Source organism: Schistocerca nitens, chromosome 2, assembly GCF_023898315.1.
Source record: "Schistocerca nitens isolate TAMUIC-IGC-003100 chromosome 2, iqSchNite1.1, whole genome shotgun sequence".
Classification (NCBI taxonomy): domain Eukaryota; kingdom Metazoa; phylum Arthropoda; class Insecta; order Orthoptera; family Acrididae; genus Schistocerca; species Schistocerca nitens.
Genome location: NC_064615.1, coordinates 119,371,403 through 119,393,050, shown reverse-complemented (window position 1 = coordinate 119,393,050; position 21,648 = coordinate 119,371,403). Strand labels below are relative to the sequence as shown.

The 21,648-nt window shown below is 45.1% G+C and overlaps 1 non-coding gene across 1 annotated transcript; it reads right to left on the bottom strand.

Moving 5' to 3' along the window:
- Positions 1–21,170: 21,170 nt before the first annotated feature.
- Positions 21,171–21,243, bottom strand: Trnaa-agc (transfer RNA alanine (anticodon AGC)). The gene has a single exon. It is a non-coding gene; the product is annotated as a tRNA-Ala (tRNA).
- Positions 21,244–21,648: the final 405 nt, after the last annotated feature.

The window sequence follows — 21,648 nt, the reverse complement described above, 5'->3', positions numbered from 1 at the left end:
TATTGATCTGGCAAGCAATTAAGAACTGTTGATTCTGACGTCAAGGAGCCACATCAGAATAGGAATACACCACTTTCTTTCTCTTATGGCAATCTGGTAAACTCCAATATTAGCATTTAGTCTGTCTACTCCACCCATAAATCAGTTGTACTGATGTACAATGTTTGGTTGATCGGCAATATTGGAGTGCTTTTTGATCGGATAGGCTCGAAATTGCTTAGAGAACAGTCACATTGTTGCTTTGCAAAGTGATTAACAACCTGGGGTTGGTGATGTAACTGCCTTGCTGAGGATGATAATTGTCAAATAAAAGTAAATCAAAGTGAGTCTATACAAATGTTAATCTTGAAGTTGGACTGGTGTAACTCAGGTTCTTAAAAAAATGTATGTTTGCCTGAACTTAGCTCCTTTCCTCCGCTGCAGTTGCATTTTCTGCAAATTTCTTAAGTCAATACGGGCAAGAGAACACCATGGTTCTCTAATAACGTGAAAAGTCAAAGATTCATGTGTACACAGATCGGACATTACATCGCACAGTACAGCTCAAAATCTCTGTGTATCAGCTTCCCCCCACCCACCTAGCCTCCTCCCCCCTCCTACTTCACATGATTTGTCGCTGGTCTTACACACTCTTGCAAACAATACGACATTGTTGCATATAGTAATTTTGTTAATTACAATTACAGTTCAGAGTTACTGAAAATGTTATCATTAGGAGATACATGTAACATGTAAGATTAGGAGATACATGTAATGGTATACAAAGCCAAATACATATTTGTCCTTTTCATTTAAACAATAAGTGAAATGATTCAAATAACAATGCTGATTACATTTTTGTTATTTTCACTGAGGCTACAGTATCCCATGTATTTCTGCCATGTTTCCTATTTAAAATACGAGTCCCTTACTTTTTATGGTTGCTGTAAAATTAATTGATAATTGCCATCTTGTCACTTGCTGCTACGGAGTTGCCACATCGGCTGCTGGCTAGTGATTGGTTATAGGTAACACAAACTAGGCAAATCACTTAACAAATGCTGTTAATGTAACGGCCCCTGCAAGGTCTGTCGGAAATGCGAGATGCCCTGTTGACAGCTGATTTTAAGTGACCTGTGACTAAACTGCAAAGGTAGATGTGCTTTGTAGCCCTGAATTTAAACTAGTGATCATAAGCCAACACAACTTCGTGATGTGTGATGTATCCAAGAAAGCGATGGTCAGCCATCTGTGGCAGAACTAAAATCATAATCTCTTTGCTCACAGCTATTAAAGCTAATCTCTGCAAGCAAAGGCAGAAAAAGTTGTTTCAGCAGGGAGAGCAAACTGTAATTTCTCTTTATCATTGGATACCTAAAACCATTCTCTCTGATTACACGAGCTGCCTAATTTCAGTTGCTGAGTAGGCGGCACTGGCATACACCAGATGAAACAAGAACGTTTAGGTAGAAAAAGCAAATAAAGTTAATGTGATGATGAAAATTATGTGGCATAGTAGAAATAAAAAACTACATTTACACCAATTAATTGAATAAAAATGATCAAATTATTTTGATTAGATGTAGAAATAAAGGCATTTGATGAGATTTGAACAGGTGGCCTTTAACATGGCAAGTTATTATCCCAACCATTAAGCTAATGTACAGTACTGTGGCAAATTGGTTTTGACTGTGACCATCATACCAATAACGAAGTGTAACCTTAAAAAATGGGTTTCACGCATTGTCTTGTGAAACCTAGCTAATGTAAGTTGATCTGATAGGAGGAAACCAGCTCCAATGCATGAAGAGTCAATTGTCAAGTATTTTTAATCAGACTGCCGTGCAGATGGAATTTCAATATATAATCCACTGTCTCAAACACTTTGTTTACTTTGTCATTCAGTTTTGTATTGTGAATTGTAGTAATTCCAAAGTAATTAGATGCCCTTACATTAAACAGTGACACAGAAGAATGTCAAGTATTAGTTAATTAACTTCGATTAGTGTGCTCTGAAGTTGGACTAAAAATGAACATTGATAACAGGTTTCTAACATTATAAAATATGTATATTTGGTGCTGCTTTTGTTATCCAATTGTTTGTAAATGAAAAGTCCTAATTACAATTAAACAAATAGACCATACACATTCCTGCGAATGCTTGTACATAATATTAACCAGTACTTTGCCTTGAAGTTGTTGCAAAATCACATTGAAGAGCTCAAAAGGTGGAATTCCATGAGTCCTACCAGCGACTTTTCATCAAGCGATCCAAGTTAGCTTCAAAATCTTAATCGGAAATAGGCTGTTAGGTTTCAGGATACAAAAAGATGTCGCAGCACACACAAAACCTTGGGTCTGGATAATGATTCCTTATTGTTTGAAAAAATGTTTCCCAAACCCTGTATCTTGTACTTCAGGTCATCCTTTATACACGTCAGCTTGAAAACAGTACCATAAAGGAGTTGCTGCAACCCATGCATTGAATCCAACACAGATTAGCTTTCCCTGAATATGCTGTTTACATCCATGACGACATAATAGGGTATCATTGATTCATCACTACTGAAGTTTTTCCCTTTGGCAGAGTACACAAAAAATTTTTTGTTCGTGATGTTGGACAATGGCTGAGAATTACCAATTTTGTCACCTGTGCATAAGTCACCTGAGACATGAAAATATCTACAGCTCTTTGAACTAGTTATATCACATTGATTTGGCTCCTGAAACATTGTAGGTGTCAGCCTCCCAGCCAGCACGTGCTGTGCCTCAGTAGAGATTGTAACTGCTGAAATCGGTATACCTAGAAACGGTGCATTTCATCCCCCAAAAGACTGAAACTAGTGTTAAGTTTTTTCAATATGATGACATACTGTTGAAAAATCAAATAGTAGTATTGGCTCACTGAGTGTAAGCACTGCTTGTGGAGGAGGAGGAGGAGGAGGAGGAGGAGGAGGAGGTGGTGGCGGTGGTGGCGGTGGTGACTAATTCAGCCTACTGGAGAAGCAAATCTCTCTCTATCCATTTGTGTAGTTTGGCATTGTCCTATCTTACATGTTGTAAAGGATCAAGACAATTAGTTGCCTCGTGTCAGACTGCCCAGCTGAGAGAGAATTCATCAGGACGTTGATGCCACCACTATGACCTGCATGAACTGGTCCCAGAAGTTGGAATAGGTTTCCATATACAGGGTGGTCCATTGATCGTGACCGGGCCAAATATCTCAAGAAACAAGTGTCAAACGAAAAAACTACAAAGAACGGAACTTGTCTAGCTTGAAGAGGGAAACCAGATGGCACTATGGTTGGCACAATAGATGGCGCTGCCATAGGTCAAATGGATATCAACTGCGTTTTTTAGAATAGGAACCTCCATTTTTTTATTACGTATTTGTGTAGTATGTAAAGAAATATGAATGTTTTAGTTGGACCACTTTTTTCGCTTTGTGATAGATGGTGCTGTAATAGTCATCTAACCATCTAGCGGGGGCCAACCATAGCACCATCTGGTTTCCCCCTTCAAGCTAGATGAGTTTTCTTCTTTGTAGTTTTTTCGTTTGATGCTTATTTCGTGAGATATTTGGCCCAGTCACTATCAATGGACCGCCCTGTATAATTTACTATAACAAGTCTGGCTGAGAGACAAAACGTATGAAATAGTTAAATTAGTGTACACTCAGCTACAAATGTTTTCTGGAAATGAACTTTTACGAACGTGCAATAAGAACTATTACTCGAAATTATTCATACACCCAGTTGGTGCTACAGTATCTTGCCTTTGGCCTTTTTCGTCATTGGCCACTTGCAGCTGTGACCCCTATGTTTATTTTCTTCTGTTGCTATGGAATTGCGAAATGCTCAGTATTACCCGACTGGCACATGTTAATGCGGATCAACCCGCTATCGAGATGATCTTGTTGGGTTGCACCAGTGCTGTTGGGTTAAAGCTGACGCAGGCATTTTCTTTCGTTTCAATCAATCGCTTTTTTTGAATAGTTCCTAAAAGTTACTGAAACTGATCTACAGCCTCCAAATTGAAGAGTGTGTCCACATTGTGTACCCCAATGACTCCTCCTCCTGCAGGTCTGGGGGTTAGAATAGGCCTGTCATAAGAGGCCTTTGTGCTCGACCCCTGTAGGGTTTGACCTCCATTTTTCAAAATTTTCCCGAAGAAAGGGCACCTTCGTTCATGTGGCTCTGCACTCCTGCTCATTCTCCAACTGTTGGGCGAGGTCACCCTCCTGGGTGCGCATTTTTCCATCAACTGTCCAGTATCGTTTTCTATGCTGACGATGATAATGGACTTATTTACTTGGTTGCACCTGATATCCAGCACGGTAGCCAGTCCGTTGCGGTGGGGCCGCCATGTGCCCTGTTGGTTGTAGCCCTCTGACTACACAGGGATTGCTCTGCTGATGCCTGCGTCGTTAACTCCCCACATATGCCAAGGGGTAGATGCCCAACCCCTTGGGGCATCAGGACTCCCAGCAATGGCCATCCTGCCCGGTGGCTTTTGCTGTGGCTGAGCGGCACCCGTGGAGAGGGCCCCTGGTTGGAGCCGGTGGCATCAGGATGGATGACATGCGATGAAGTGTAGTACATCACCTATTGCTGGATGTCAAACACCAGCAGTCTCTAAGTGTTCACGGCCTCAATTCAGTGCACAGAAATATGACCCCAAATCGTTCCCCTCCCTGCCCGCACCATGGGAGGAACATCAGGTTAAGGATGGCAGTGGCTCTTATTCGCACCGGTACCTTGTCTGTTCAAGAGCTGATGGGGAATCTTTCATGACGATGAAGCCTCAGATTTTTGTTGAGCATTTAGAGGACACGTTTGGGGAGGTGGAGGGCTTGTCCAAAATGAGATCTGGGTCAGTCTTCATCAATACAGCATTCTCTGGCCAGTCACGGGCGTTACTCGCAAATGACAAGCTGGGTGATGTTTCTTAACCATCACACCCCATAGGAGCTTAAATATGGTCCAGGGTATCATATTTCACTGGGACCTTCTTTTGCAGTCCGCCAATGAGCTGCAGGCCAATTTAGAATGGCGAGGTGTACATTCCATTGGGTGTGTCCACTGGGGTCCGAGGAATAATCAGGTAGCCACCAGTGCCTTCATCTTGGCCTTCGAGGGCGATACATTACCCAAGAAGGTCAAGGTGATGGTCTACTGCTGTGATGTAAAACCCTATATCCCTGCCCAATTAGGTGCTTTAAATGTTGGAAGTTCGGTCATATGTCTTCTAACTGTACTTCCAGCATCACCTGTCAAAACTGTGGATGCCCATCACTCCATGTGCTCTGCCTCCCGTCTGTGTCGCCTTGCTCAGCAGACTGCAGGATTCTCCAGAAAGAAAGGAAAATCATGGAGTGCAAGACCCTGGACCGACTGACCTATACTGAGGCTAAGAGGAAATTTGACCTCTTACATCCTGTACACATGAAACGTCTTAAGCTGCCACTACAACAGTTCTAGTCCCATCAGCTCTGCCAACCCCAGTCACCTCTCAGAGCCAGAAGACTACACCTGCCCCTTTGATGGTGGGGGCACTTCCCTCCCTGTTGCTCCTCCACCACCAACTTCAGGAGCAACCCCACCCCCCCCCCCCCCAACCATCGGGGACGTCCGCCCCACTTCTAAGCCGGAAAAGTGTACAACTTCTTTGGCTGCTCTCGCTAGGAAGTGGTCCCTTGGGTCACTGTCTTCGCAGGTTTCTGATAGTGGGAAAGATGACACCTGCCAGTGGGTGAAGAGTCCAAAAGCAGCTGGTCACAGAGCTTCACGCTCATCGTCAGTCCTGGAGACTAAATCAGTGAAGTCCTCCCAGCCAGGGAAACCCAAGGAACAGCAAGAGAAATCCAAAAAGAAGGTCCCCAAGACCAAGGGAATTGTGGTGACACCCACACCACCACTACCTCCAGGCTCTGTGTTTGCGGATGAGGTGGAGATTCTGACGTCCACTGAGGACCTAGATCTCGCCAGACCCCCAGAAAAAATGGATACAGACTGCTCAGGCAAAAAGTCGGTGGCAGCAGGTGATCCTGAGGCGTAAACTGCCTCATTGAATGTTCCATGCCTTCCCAGTGTCACGGTGATGTCTTCCTCCAGTGGAACTGTGGCGGTTTTTTTCTGCTGCCTGGCTGAGGTATGGCAACTATTAAGCTTTACACCTGCTTTATGCATTGCCCCCCAGACCCCTGCCCTCCATGGCTATAAGAGGTACTGCAGGAACCGTAGCAACTGTAATCCAGTGTTAGGTGGAGTTTGCATTTATGTCCTAAACTCAGTCTGTAGTGAACCTGTACTCCTTCAAACCCCTTTTGAAGCTGTGGACGTCAGAATAAGGACGACATAGGAAATAACTGTCTGCAAATAACCCCTTGTGGGTGGCACCATGCTTACTGGCTGAGGCAGAGATGTCGAAACTTTATTGTCTGAGTTCGACCTCTGCCTCTTAAATACTGGGGCCACCACAAATTTCAGTGTGGCTTGAGGTAGTTACTCGGCCATTGATTTATCAATTTGCAGCCCAGGACTTCTCCCATCTATCCACTGGAGAGCACATGGCGACCTGTGTGGTAGTGACCACTTCTCCATCTTCCTGTCACTGCCCCAGTGTCAAGCCCATGAACGCCTGCCCAGATGGGCTTTAAACAAGGCGGACTGGGAAACTTTCACCTCTGCTGTCACTGTCGAATCTCCCCCACACTGGAACATTGATGTGATGGTTAAGCAGGTGACTACAACAATCATTCCTGCGGCAGAAAACACGATCCCTCGCTCTTTAGGGTGCCCCCAACGAAAGACAGTCCCTTGGTGGTCGCCGGAAACCACTGAAGCAATTAAGGAGCGTTGGCGAGCTCTACAGCGGCATAAGCGGCACTCTTCGCTGGAGCACCTCATAGCCTTTAAACGGTTCCGTGCTGCCGTCCGCCAACTTATCAAACGACGGAAGCAGGAGTGCTGGGAGAGGTATGTCTCGACCATTGGGTACCATACGTCACCTTCCCAAGCTTGGGCAAAGATCGAACGTGTTTCCGGGTATCAGACCCCAACAGGTGTTCCCAGTGTTAACATAAATGGCGATTGCCGAGCACTTTGCTGAGCACTGTGCTCGAGCCTCTGCGTCGGAGCACTCTCAAATGTCAGCTGGAAGAGAAAGTCCTCTCGTTTACTACGTGCCACAGTGTATCCTATAACACCCCATTTACAGAGTGGGAGCTCCTCAGTGCCCTTGCTCATTGCCCCGACACAGCTCCTGGACCAGACGAGATCCACAGTCAGAAGGTTAAACATCTGTCATCTGACAACAAGCAACATCTCCTCGACATCTTCAACCCGATCTGGTGCGATGGCGTCTTTCCATCGCAATGGAGAGAAAGCACCATCATTCCGGTGCTCAAAACTGGTAAAAACCCACTTTATGTGGATAGCTATCGGCCCATCAGCCTCACCAATGTTCTTTGTAAGCTGCTGGAACGTATGGTGTGTCGGCGGTTGGGTTGGGTCCTGGAGTCATGTGGCCTACTGGCTCCATGGCAGAGCAGCTTCTGCCAGGGTCGTCCTATCACTGATGATCTTGTGTCCCTCGAGTCTCCATCCGAACAGCCTTTTCTAGACGCCAACACCTGGTTGCTGTCTTTTTTGATTTGCGAAAAGCGTATGACACGACCTGGCGACATCATATCCTTGCCACATTGTATGAGTGGGGTCTCCGAGGCCCACTCCCGATTTTTATCCAGAATTTCCTGTCGCTTCGTACTTTCCGTGACCTTAGTTCCCCCCCATATCCAGGAGAACAGAGTCTTGCAGGGCTCTGTATTGAGTGCCTCTCTATTTTTAGTGGCCATTAATGGTCTAGCAGCAGCTGTAGGGGCATCTGTCTCACCTTCTCTGTATGCATTTCGTACTGCTCCACCAGTACTGGTGTTGCTGAGCGGCGCCTACAGGGTGCCATCCACAAGGCGCAATCATGGGCTCTATCCCACGGTTTCCGGCTTTCGGCCACAAAGTCCTGTGTTATGCACTTCTGTTGGCGTCGTACCGTTAATCCAGAACCAGAACTTTACCTTAATGCCAACCCACTCAGTGTAGTGGAGACACATCGATTCTTAGGACTGGTTTTCGACGTCCGATTGACTTGGCTTCCTCACCTTCGTCAGCTTAAGCGGAAGTGCTGGCAGCACATCAATACCCTCCACTGCCTGAGCAACACCAACTGGGGTGCAGATCGCTCTACACTGCTGCAGCTCTACAGTGCCCTTGTTCAATCCTACCTTGACTGTGGGAGTCTGGTTTATGGTTCAGCGGCGTCCTCAACGTTGCGTTTACTCGACCCAGTGTACCACCGTGGCGTTCGCCTAGCGACAGGAGCTTTTAGGACGAGTCTGGTGACCAGCGTCCTTGTGGAAGCTGGAGTGCCTCCCTTGCAGGTTAGGCGTGCACAACTGCCGGCCAGTTATGTAGTACACATTCGTAGTTCTCCTGCGCACCCGAATCACCTTCTCCTTTTTCCAACCACAGCGGTTCATCACCTGCATCGGCGGCCCAGGTCAGGGGTTCCAATTGCAATTCGTGTCCAATCCCTTCTTTCTGAAATGGAGTCCTTGCGTTTACCACCTATACATGAGGTCCATTCACGTACACTTCCATGGTGTACATCTAGGCTGCAGCTTCGCCTGGACCTTTCACATGGCCCTAAGGACTCTGTTAACCTCGCGGCTCTCTCCTGCCACTTCCTCTCGATTCGTGACAAGTACTGAGGCCATGAAGTGGTTTACACTGACGACTCGATGGCTGATGCTGACGTCAGCTTCGCATATGTCCATGGAGGACATATTGAACAACATTCCTTGCTCTATGGCTGCAGTGCTTTCACTGCGGAGCAAGTGGCTATATCTCGTGCTCTTGAGCACATCCGTTCATGCCCTGGGGAGGCGTTTCTTCTGTGTACTGACTACTTGAGCAGTCTACAAGCTCTCGACCAGTGCTACCCTCGTCATCCTTAGACAGCGACCATCCAGGAGTCCATCTATTCCCTGTAATGGTCTGGTCGATCAGTGGTGTTTCTCTGGACCCCAGGTCACGTCGGAATCCCAGGCAATGAACTTGCTGACTGGCTGGCCAAGCAGGCTATGCAGAAACCGCTTCTGGGGATGGGCATCTCTGAACCTGACCTGCGCTCTGACTTACACTGAAGTATTTTTCGGCTTTGGGAGACTGAATGGCATAACAGTACGCACAACAAACTGCATTAAGGATGAATGTGTGGAAGTCTTCCATGCGGGCCTCTCACAAGGAATCAGTTGTCCTCTGCCAGCCCCGCATTGACCACGTTTGGGCGACCCACAGTTACCTCCTGAGCCGTGAAGACCCGCCTCAGTGTTGGTGCGGCGCCCTGTTGACAGTGTCCCATATTCTGGTTCACTGTCACACTTTGACTGCCCAGCGACGAAATCTTGGGTTACTGGACTCGTTGCCGCTCATTTTAGCTGACAACGCCTCATTGGCTGATTTAGTTTTATGTTTTATTCGTGAGGGTGGATTTAGCGCATGTCCTTTGTCCCTCTGTACCCTCCACCCTAGTGCTTTTGGGGTGGAGGTTTTAATCTGTTGCAGCATCTCTGGTTCCTCCTTTTTATTCTTGTGGTCGACCAGCCACTGTAACCCGCTTTCTTGTTTTACTCTCTTCTGTTTCTAGCGTCTCCCTGTTGTTTTCTTGTCCTCTTTCGTTCCTTTTCGTGTTCTTTGGCTTTCCTTCTTGTGGTTTTTCCTTTCTTTCCGTTTTGTGTTATATGTCTCTTCTGTTTTATTCCCACACTTGTGGCATTGTTTTATTAGGAACAAGGGACCGATGACCTCGTAGTTTGGTCCCTTCTCTCCTCTTTTAAACCAACCAACCCCAGTGACTCGAGGGAAGTGCCAGCATGCTGCTTGACAAGGTTATACTGACACTACTTCAATATACCTTTTCATGAGTAGGAACGTGGTGTGCAAACATTTGTCAGTAGTCTTGACTTCCATTAAATCTATTAACACTGTACAGAATACAGAAATTAATTACTAATATCGCTAATGTAAATAGAATCTGTGCAAGCCAAATTGCCTGCTTGATGGGAAATCTGAGGAAGACCACCTCTCTTGCCACTTGCTGCCCACACTTCAGTTTGTAGTCAGACTATATCCATAGTGTGTATAACTTTGTCATTGCCTGTGCAGTTATTCAGTAACCTTGAAAATGTCCATTATTACCTTTGAAGAGCAGTTGAGCAGAGTGGATAGTGTCTTGAAGAGTTGATAAAATAAACAACAGGAATAAAATGTGGGTAATGGACTGTAACAAATTAAATTGGGTGATGCTGAGGAAATGAAATTAGGAGATGAACTACTAAAAGTGGCACATTTTGCTAATTGTCAGGAAAGTAAGTAATGGACAAACTTTGTTTTGAAGCATTTACATTTCTTTTAAGCTGTAGGAACATTTTAAAAGCACAAATTTCGTTAAATACAGTTCTGACAAATTTTAGCTGTTAGACCTATATGATTCATCCACTAGGAGGTACTAATTATTTTGTGTTATTGTAGTGATTCGTTGAAATGAAAATTTGAAGAGTATGTCCTGAGTTGTCCTATGATGGTCGGTTGGGAAAATGGTGTACCTGCAGATTATCATGTGTAAAATTCACTGTTTATGTGATAGTTACTGGTATTAAGCAATGGTAGATGATGGTTACCTATTAAAAAATTGTTTGCACTTGGTGACAGGTGCTCGGTAAGATGGGTTAACATTCTGTTAACAATAGTTAAGTCGGAAAGACAGTCAAGAAAGGAATTTAAGTTTGGAGGTAGACCTGTTGCTCACAATTAAATTGTGTTAATTCTCGTCCATGTAAGGAGGGAACTGCAATAAAGTATTATCTGTGGCTTGGACATGAAATAAGGAAATAAATAGGTGTTTTATGTCCCACTGACTGAACACTGCCCCAGGGGGAGAGCCACTCTGTAGTGAGTTCATGCTCGGCTACCACAGGGCCCCAGACTTTGCAGCATCTTTTCCCTTCTGTGTTGCATGTCTATTCTCTCGCTGTTCTTTTTCCCCTCCTTTGGGGAACATGTCTGGGCTGTTTTTGGAAACGTATTCTGCATTTTTGGTAGTCAGTATCAGAATCCTCTCCATTGTTTATTTTCTCTTTCTTCGTTCACCTTCTCCTATACTTCCTCTGCTTCGGCGTGTGAGGTTCCTCTTTTTCTTCCTCCTCCCTGTGTGCTCCTGCATTCAGACCCACGCATCTGATGCATAACAGGTGACTCGGTAACGTGTAGTTCCCAGCCCCTGGTCGACAGGTAGGGTTCGCATGTACCCCTTGGCAAACGCCAGGCCCATGGACGGATGATTGCATGAGCTGCTACCTTCCCATATTTCAGATTGGTCCCTCTGTCAAGTGTCTGAGAGATGTGGCCTGAGGAAGGAGCGTGCCATTGGAGACACTGGCAATCATGGGGGATTTTCTTGCAATGAACCAATCGTCTTCACAGTCAACAGCTACGAGACGTAAATGGAATGAGGCTAACGATTCAGAGACTCTCCCAGCTGCACCAAGGTTCCTTGTGGTTTCATGTACTGAAGACGACCAGTCTTTCGTTATGGTAAATCCGTTTGTTGTTCAGAAAGGTGTTGAAATCCTGCTCTCGTTTACACAATGGCACTTTGCTTTTGGAGACTACTTCCGATTATCAAGCACAACAGTGGTTTGCAGCTTCGCTCTTCCATGGCTATTCTGTTCATGTCGAGGCCCATTGAACACTGAACTCTTCCAGTGGTGTTGTTTACTCTAGGCTGCTCGATGGTCTGACCGAGGTAGAAATCCAAACGCACCTCTCTGATCAGGGGTCATTGCCGTCGGGTGATGAAAAAGGTAGGTGTCTCCTTAATGCCCACATGCACTCACTTTTGATAGAGTGGTTCTTCCATCAAAGATCAAAGCAGGTTATGAAGTTCTCACAGTCAGACATATATTCCGAACCTGGTGGTGCACTGCTACCAGTGTCATTGTTACATTCACACTCGAGAGTCCTGTCGACACCCAGCCAAATGTGAAACCTGTGGTAAGGATGCTCACGAGGGCCATTGCCTCCTGTCCCCTGCATCAACTGAAATGGCGACCATGCCGCCTCCTCCCTTGATTGTCCTGTGTATCTCGATGAGCGGACTGTCCAGGAGATCTGGGTGAAGGAAACAGTGTCTTGCCTGGTCACTCGAAAGTTATTGGCTAGTTGGAAACCTTGCTTTCTACCATATGGGACCTATAGTACTGTTCTTGCTACATCTTGCTCCACAAAGGACATGACCACATAGACATGCGATCCCAAACTTAGCACCGTGGTAGTGAAATCGCACAACACATGGAAGCAAGCTCGTCTTCTCCTCCAGCTGCACAACACACCACAACATCTGAGTCTCCCTCTGCTAACTGGAAAGTCTCAAAGAAGTAAAGCAGGGACAAACAGTCTTCTCCTTCGCCGGTTCGAAGATCCTCTTCGATGGTGTCATAACATGATACCCTTGGCCGACCAACCTCCGTGTTGCCAGTTCGCACCACCAACCATTCTTCTGCCTTGGAATCCACAGGCCGACAGCAGAAGAATGCTGACGCTTCTGTAGACCTCAAGGAGCAGGATCCTCCTGCCTCTGTGCCCTGTAGCAGGGAGTCTTTGAAGGCTGGCACTTGGCAGCCATCAAGTGCCACCCATTCATTTTTTCCCTGTCTTGACTCTACTCCAATGGAATGTACGCAGTCTTTGATCCAACAAAGAGGATTTACAGCTGCTCTTAAAACTGCAGCGTCTATTTGTTCTCTGCCTTCAGGAAACAAAATTGCATCCTTGTGAGCGCTTTGATCTCTCGCATTTTTTCCCATTGTGTTTTGACCCCCCCCTCCCCCTTCGTGATCGGCATTCCATCTCATGGGGGAGTCATGCTGCTCATACGGGATGACGTTCATAGCCAACCCTTCTCCCTGACTACCTGCCTTCAAGCTGTTGCAGTTCATCTTTTTTTCCTCACTTGACCTGTTCCATTTGTACTGTTTACCTCCCTCCATCACTTAATGTATCAGGGCAGACTTCCTCCAACTTAGTGGGCAACTATCTCACCCCTTTCTGCTGCCCGGTGACTTTAATGCACACCATCCCCTCTGGGGTTCTCCCAGAACCTGTACGAGAGTTGGCCTCTTGACTGACCTTCTTAATCGACTTAACCTCTTCTATCTTAACACAGGAGCACCCATGTTCCTTTCAGACTCTGTGCACACCTATTCATATTGGGACCTATCCTTCGCACTGCCCAGCTTGCCCATCGTCTCGAGTGATCCATTCTCTCTGACACATACTTGAGCAACCATTTCACGTTTGCCATCCATTTGCTGACACCTACTCCACCTACATGCACAACCAAATGGCAGATTACTAAGGGTGACTGGAGGCTTTACACCTCCCTGGTGACCTTCGACAACCAACATTTCCCCACTTGTGTTGGCCAGGTGGAATATCTTACAAATGTTATCCTTATCTCCGCAGAATGTTCCATTCCTGTAACTTCCTCTTTACAAGGCCATGTCTCAGTCCTTTGGTGGAATGAGGTGTGCCGCAATGCATTTCGCGAACGGAGACATGCTGTCCGTGTTTTTAACCATCATCCTATGGTGGCAAACTGCATTTTTTATAATCAGATGCATGCACAATGTCGTTGCGTTCTTAGGGATAGCAAAAAAACAGCTGGATTTCATTCACTAGTTCTTTTAACAGTTCCACTCCCTCTTCCGTCATGTGGGCCAACATCCGACGGCTCTCTGGGACCAAGATCCATTCCCCAATTTCCGGCCAGACAGTTACTGATGATGTCATTGTGGACTCTCTTGCTATCTCCGACACCTTGGGCCGCCATTTTGCGGAGATTTCGAGCTCCTCCCACTATCACTCTGCCTTCCTCCATCGGAAACGAGCGGAGGAGGCTTGGGTGATACCCTTCTTTTCTCAGAATCGTGAGTGCTACAATGCCGCCTTTATTATGAGGGAGCTAGATATGCTCTCGCTTCACCCTACTTCTCTACCCCAGGGCCAGACGCTGTTCACATTCAGATGTTGCAGCACCTTTCTCTTGCAGTCAAGCACTTTCTGCTTCATATGCACAACCACATTTGGGCAGAGGGCACGTCTCCCAGACGCTGGCGTGAAGCCACTGTCATACCAATACTTAAGTGCAGTAAGGACAAACGCCTTCCTTCCAGCTATCGCCCCATTTCACTCACCAGCTGTGTTTGCAACGTGATGGAACACATGATTCATGCCCGGTTGGTATGGTGGCTCGAGTCTCACAATTTACTAACCACTGCACAGTATGGATTTCGAGCTCGCCGTTCTATAGTTGACCATATCATCACTTTGTCCACCCATGTCATGAATGGTTTTCTGCAGAAATCCCAGACTGGCCATGTTTTTCTATTTGGAGAAAGCCTATGACACCTGCTGGAGGACTGGTATCCTCCATAATCTCTACACGTGGGGCTTCCATGGCAGCCTGCCCCGTTTCCTTCAGGATTTGTTAAGAGACTGAGTTCTCAAGGTATGTGTGAGTTCTGCCTTGTCGGATATCTTTATCCAGGAAAACAGTGTGCCTCAGGGTTCCATCCTGAGTGTTGTCCTCTTTGCTGTTTCCCACCGGGCAACTCCAGTTCCCTTTTCATTGATGATTTTGCCATTGTTGCAGTTTTACATGGACTTGTCTCATTGAGCGGTGTCTTCCACGATGTCTCGATCGTCTTTACTCATGGAGCATCGACAATGGCTTTCGTTTCCCCACTTACAAAACCATTTGTTTGACTTTCTGGCGGCGCAATTGGTTTCATCGACCGTCTTTACATCTTGCACCTATTGATCTTCTGTTCGTTGAAACTACGAAATTCCTGGGGCTCATGCTCGATAGGAAACTATCTTGGTCCTCCCATGTGTCTTACCTGGCAGCCCGCTGTGTGCGGTCCCCCAGAGTCCTACGTGTCCTCAACAGTACTTCCTGGGGTGCAGATCGAACTACCTTACTCCACTTGCACCGGTCCCTTGTCCATTCGAAACTAGACTATGGGTGTTTCGTTTATGATCTGCACATTCGTCCCTCTTACACCGTCTCAATACTATCCACCATCGTGGCATCCATTTGGCCACTGGCGCCTTTTACACTAGCCCAGTTGAGAGCCTGTATGCTGCCAAACTACCGCTGTCACTTGCTCCTTAGCAGATATGCATGCCATCTGTCTGCCATGAGTGGCCACCCATCCAATGCCTCCTTCTTCGATGACTGCTTTGATTGCCAGTATGGGGCGCGTCCCTCTTCTCTGTTACCTCCTGGAGTTTGCTTTCAGCTCTTGTTCCGGCAGCTTAACTTCACGCTACCTGCAACTTTCCAGGCGGGTGTGATCCATTCGCCACCTTGGCTACGTGCGGCGGCCCGTGTCCACCTTGGCCTTCGTTTGCTTCCTAAGGACACTTCTCCAGGCTTGATCTGTCGCCTTCAGTTTCACGACAATCGCATGGAACTTTGCGATAGTACCTTTGTGTACACTGATGGCTCTCAGACTGACTGTGGTGTCGGGTGTGCCTTCATCATTGGTGCCTACATTTTTCGGTATCGGTTTCTGGAACACTGCTCAGTATTTACAGCATAGCTCTTCACCCTGTATCAGGCTATGCAGTAAATCCATTGACACAGGCTTTTCGATTGTATCATCCGCTCAGACTCACTCATTGCCCTTCAAAGACTCTGTGTGCTGTACACCGCCCATAATTTAGTGCAACGGGTCCAGGAAAGCTGTCACTTGCTCACTCTTGATGGAGCCACTGTGATGTTTATGTGGGTTCCTGGTCACATCGGTCTCACAGGAAATGAGGCTGCTGATGCTGCTGCAAGGGGCTGTCCTCATACCTCAGCCCGCTAGTTCTTACATTCCCTCTGATGGTCTTGTGTTGCATCTGTCAGTAAGTGATGTCACTTTGGCATCACCACTGGTCCTCCCTTTATGGGAACAAGCTCCAGGTTATTAAGCCTCTTCCAGCGGCTTGAATGACCTCCTCTCGCCCCGAGGAGAACATTTTAACTAGGTTGAGTATTGGCCACTGTCTTTTTAGCCACACCATTTGTTAAGTGGTTCTCCACTACCACTTTGTGCACACTGCGCTCAACTTTTGACTGTCCGCCATTTCCCGATGGAATGACATTTTATTAACCACTTATGTTCCCGTTTCTGTTTGCCATCTGAGTTGTCGGTAGGCCCTTTTGGCACGACGCGCATTTTATTTTTTATCTGCCATAGCAATATGGCGAAGGCCATTTAATTTTTAATTCTGAACCTCCATTTCTCTGTGGAGTATTTTATAGACCTTTCTCCCCAACCCTGATTTTAGTTGTCTTCATTCGATTAGGATTGACGTGTAGTCGTTTTTAACTCCTCTCTTTGCCTTCGTGTTCTATCAGTTTTGACATGGGCACGTACAGCCCTAAACCAAAGTAAAACAAAACTGACTGAATATACGTCTGTCATAAAAAATTTAAAGATAATGCAAAGAGTTCCAATCTTTCTTTTAGTAAAATTGTGAATTATTTGAATTGACTTGCCTCTGCTCAGGGCAGATTTACATTTTTCTGGGGGGAAGCACAAACCTTCACATTGATGATTATTCATGTCGCAGTAGAGCGCAGTATATCTGTCTCTGATAGAGTTCCTACACTATGTGATCAAAAGTAACTGGACACGTGGCTGAAAATGACTTACAAGTTCGTGGCGCCCTCTATCGGAAATGCTGGTATTCAGTATCGTGTTAGTCCACCCTTAGCCTTGATGACAGCTTCCACTCTCGCAGGCATATGTTCAATCAGGTGCTGGAAGGTTTCTTGTGGAATGGCAGCCCATTCTTCACGGAGTACTGCGCTAAGGAGAGGTATTAATATCGGTCGATATTCAGGTGAGGACTCTGTGTTGACCAGTCCATTAAGGGATGTTATTGTCGTGTAACCACTCCGCCATAGGCCGTGCGTTATGAACAGATGCTCTATTGTGTTGAAAGATGCAGTAACCATCCCCGAATTGCTCTTCAACAGTGGGAAGCAAGGAGGTGCTTAAAACATGAGTGGAGGCCTGTGCTGTGATTGTGCCACGCAAAACAACAAGGGGTGCAAGCCTCCTCGATGAAAAACACGACCACACCATAACACCACCGCCTCCAAGTTTTACTGTTGGCCCTACACGCACTGGCAGATGACCATCACCGTGTATTCGCCATACCCACACCCTGCCATTGGATCACCACATTGTGTACCGTGATTCTGTCATCCCACCCAATGTTTTTTCACTGTTCAGTCGTCCAATGTTAAAGGCTCCTTACACCAAACTAGGCGTCGTTTGGCATTTACTGGCGTGATGTGTGGCTTATGAGCAGCCGTTTTCTCACCTCCCACCTAACTGTTATAGTACTTGCAGTGGATCCTGATGCGGTTTGGAATTCCTGTGTGATGGTCTGGATAGATGTCTGCCTATTACACATTATGACCCTCTTCAACTGTCGGCGCTCTCTGCCAGTCAACAGACAAGGTCAGCCTGTGCGCTTTTGTGCTGTATGTGTCCCTTCACGTTTCCACTTCACTATCACATCGTAAACAGTGGACCTAGGGACGTTTAGGAGTCTGGATATCTCACATACAAACGTATGACACAAGTGACACCCCATCATCTGACGACGTTCGAAGTCTGTGAGTTCTGTGGAGCTCCCCATTCTGGTCTCTCACGATGTCTAATGACTACAGAGGTCACTGATATGGAGTACCTGGCAGTAGGCGGCAGCACAATGCACCTTATATGAAAAAACGTATGTTCTTGGGGGTGTACGGATACTTTTGATCACATAGTGTATATGTCAAGGTGATGGTGGTCTTCACAAGGACTTGGTAATACATTTACGTCAACTGCACTGTTTTATTCGAGCAAAGCAAGTTAAACAAATATTTTATATAGGTATAACATAAGGTACACACTGGAAAATACTGCACTTTCAAAAATAATGTGGGTTAAGTCTTCTCTTCAAATTTTTGACAGAAGATTTCTAGCACTTCCTCTCCTGTGAATTTGATGTTCCTGTTGATGTGTATCAAAGCTCAACAATTGTTGGTTTTCTGCCATGATGCTACGAAGATTAGTTTTTATGTATTGCACATACAATATGATCTTTCTGCTGTGTTATTAGTGATGGGCAGAATCGATAGGAGGTGAAATGGGACTGCGATCTTTGGAAAACAAGATGAACGTTTAAGAGCTTCTGCTGAAGAGGTTGGCTTGTGGTCTTGTTTTTTCCAGAACTGATTCCAGATCATAAGTCCCCTTCCAAAAATGCGAAACGTGGCAAATCATTTTTGTATATTTCAGCACTCTTCAACACATCCCCAGGGGAAACATCAGAAATGTGTTTTGGTATTAGCTTCTTTAACTGACCAACAGCTTCAAGGTGTGCTTTGGTGAATCTGTAGGCTAGTTCAGTGTAAAGAATATCTTGAAAAGGAGTCCAGATTGCCACTCTAAAGTATTCCTTGTGTGACTCAGCTAGGGCATTCACTCAATTCTTCTGTAGGGCAGTTGTTTTTATCTCAGTGCCAAATATCTCAGCAAGTTCTTCTGCTGCCTTAAAGACAGGATGAAAGTGTAAAATACTGTCCTGACAGAGATCTTTCAGGCTGTCTTACACTGCTTCCATGAGTTTTATTGATCGGAATAGATTGATTTCCTTTTCTTGCAGTTGTTGAACAGGTGGCAACGTTATCCCAGGCACTTTGACAAGTACACATAAACTTACAGTAAGTTCTAATGACTGCACAGCATGAAGTAAGGAAATTGCACTCGTTGCAGCACTACTTCCACTGCAAATGTTACATAGTTTCTGCAGTGCAATATTTGGGCTAGGAAAAATACATTGAGAATGCAGGCCAGCATCATGCATCTCTACCCACCGTCTTTCACACAGTTTTTTTATTGTGTGACTCTTCTCTGCTGGTAGAGATGATGGTATTTCTTCCTCTAGTAAGTGTCATCGTTGAGCGGATTCTCTGATGAAGTTCACAACTGAACCAATTATACCGATAGCATTTTGTACGCTGCTGAGAGTACAGGCTTTGCTTAGAGCAAGATTGAGCCATTGACTAGCACATTGACAGTAAATTGCTAATGGCTGTTTCTGTGATGTAATAGCTCGAACTCCTTTAAATTTATCACTCATTCGCTCCTCCGCCATAGGATTGTCTTTGGCAATAAGACACGGTTCATCAATGCCATTTACTTCAGTCTCGTGCAGGATGGTGTATGCCAAGTTTTCACCAATCAGGTCAGTAACAGCAATGAATTTTAAAAATTCTTCTCTTACAACACTACTCTCGACATCAAAGAAACATTGATAGCAATAATTTGAGATGCTTATATCAGTCGTCTTATTTCCTATTATGGTGAAAACTTTTGTGTTGTCTTACTGATATAACCGGTATTTTTGAGTGTTGTATTAATACTTTATCGCCTGTGTGCATTTGAAATTTCAGTAAAGCACAAAAGTTTCCCTCTGAAGTAAATTCCAATGATTCACTGGACATCTAACTGCCTTCATCAGGCAATAATCCATCACTGTGACCCAGCAAGGGTATATTCTGGGCTCTACGTAACATTATTGTCTTTATAATTGGGATTTTGGATTAGTTTTTTTTTCTATTTCGTCCAATCTTCTCTTTCTAATCTCATGCATTCTTATAAAAACATCCGTTGACTTCCCTTCAGTCACATGCAGAAATTTCTGCCAGACAACTATATTTCTCTTCTGATACTCTTTCTTGTAGTTACCGTGTATAATGTTAGTTGCTTTTTTATACATTTTCATTGGTTCACTCAATAGTATTCCTAATTTTACATCATTGTTACCTCATTCTACCCTATCGAAGAGAACACAAGCTTTACAAAATCGCCAGTTAATTTGTTGCTGTAAGCCAGCCAAACAGTTTCTTGTAGCCATTTTCTTCGGAAGGACAGCATTTAATTATCTTCTGCAATTTGTGCAAAGCAAAATTTGGTAGAAGGCACCCAAATACATCCATCAGATGTTGACTTCTGTTCACCAAATGACCGATATCATGGTCATCCACAGTCTCGTCATCACATAAACCACTCACATTACATACAGACGAATTACCAATATAAGCTGAATCCACCATCTCTGGAAGTGATGCCCCTTTTCCAACATTAGTTTTTACAAAAAAAAACAGTGAAGTGTCTTTTGTTGTTTAAAGCCATTCATATCGTCTCCTGTTTAACGCACAGTGGGAAGAAAACACAATAATGTATGCTTACAAACAATTCCTGAAGTCATCACATTCGTCAAATTCATTTTGCAGATTACAACATGCTTGTTTCAATTGTACCGAATAGAAATAGAAGTGCCTCTATTATAGCCAAGTTGCAAGTACATACATAGTTGCAAGTACATACATGCAAACTGAATGGGTCATGAATCCAATGTTCTAACAAGCAATTCCCGGGTTCGATTCCCGGCGGGGTCAGGGATTTTCTCTGCCTCATGATGGCTGGGTGTTGTGTGTGATGTCCTTAGGTTAGTTAGGTTTAAGTAGTTCTAAGTTCTAGGGGACTGATGACCATAGATGTTAAGTCCCATAGTGCTCAGAGCCATTTGAACCATTTTTTTTCTAACAAGCAATGTTTTATTCTAACCCAGTCTGGGGGTAGGGTCGCATCAGCCCCTGTGCCCCCCCCGCCCTAAATCTGCCACTGCCTCTACTGACAATGAAATAAACTTCAGTTTTGTTTCGTGAACTATTTCTGTAGTTTAGCATAATCATTATTCTATTTGCATAAACTAATACCGTTGTTGTTGTTGTGATACAGGTGAGTTAGTAACTGCTGTATTGCATTGTGTTATAACTATTTGGTTTATTCGGATGCTAGTCAAAAAGATCGGTTTGCAAGTTCAAAAAACTGGCATTAGTAAAATTAAAAACATAAAAAAGGGTACTGTGTATGCTACAGGGGCACAACTCCCAATGTTTACAACTTTACTTCTGCGATAAAGATTGAAGCAGAAGAAATGGATTAAAACTTGTGCTGCAGCCAGGACTCAAACCCGGGTCTTCTTGCTTGCTAGGCAGAAATGCTAACCATTACACCACCACAGCACGAACTACCCAAGCTAAGTGCCCTCCCCTACACAAACTTCTGCTTTAGTGCATCAGCATATCACTTGGGGTGCTGCTGTCCGTGTTGGAGTCAGTGCTTGTTTTGGGGGCTCTTAAGAGGCTGGAAATCTACATTACATTGAAGTAATAACGGGAAACGAGATACTGACACACTGAAGGCATACCTGGCTTGGACTGAAAACAATGAGAACACAGCAAAGAAAAGCGATATAAAAGCCCGAGGCAAAATATCAGCATCAGAGACATTGAAATTGACAATTAATGAATATTTCCCAGAAGAAACATGTTTACCAAGGCATTTAATGTTTTCTATGCCTATTTTTGACAAAATTTAGAATTTTTGGTCTTCTTTGTATGTTTATACCGTCGCAATAATTCATCTCA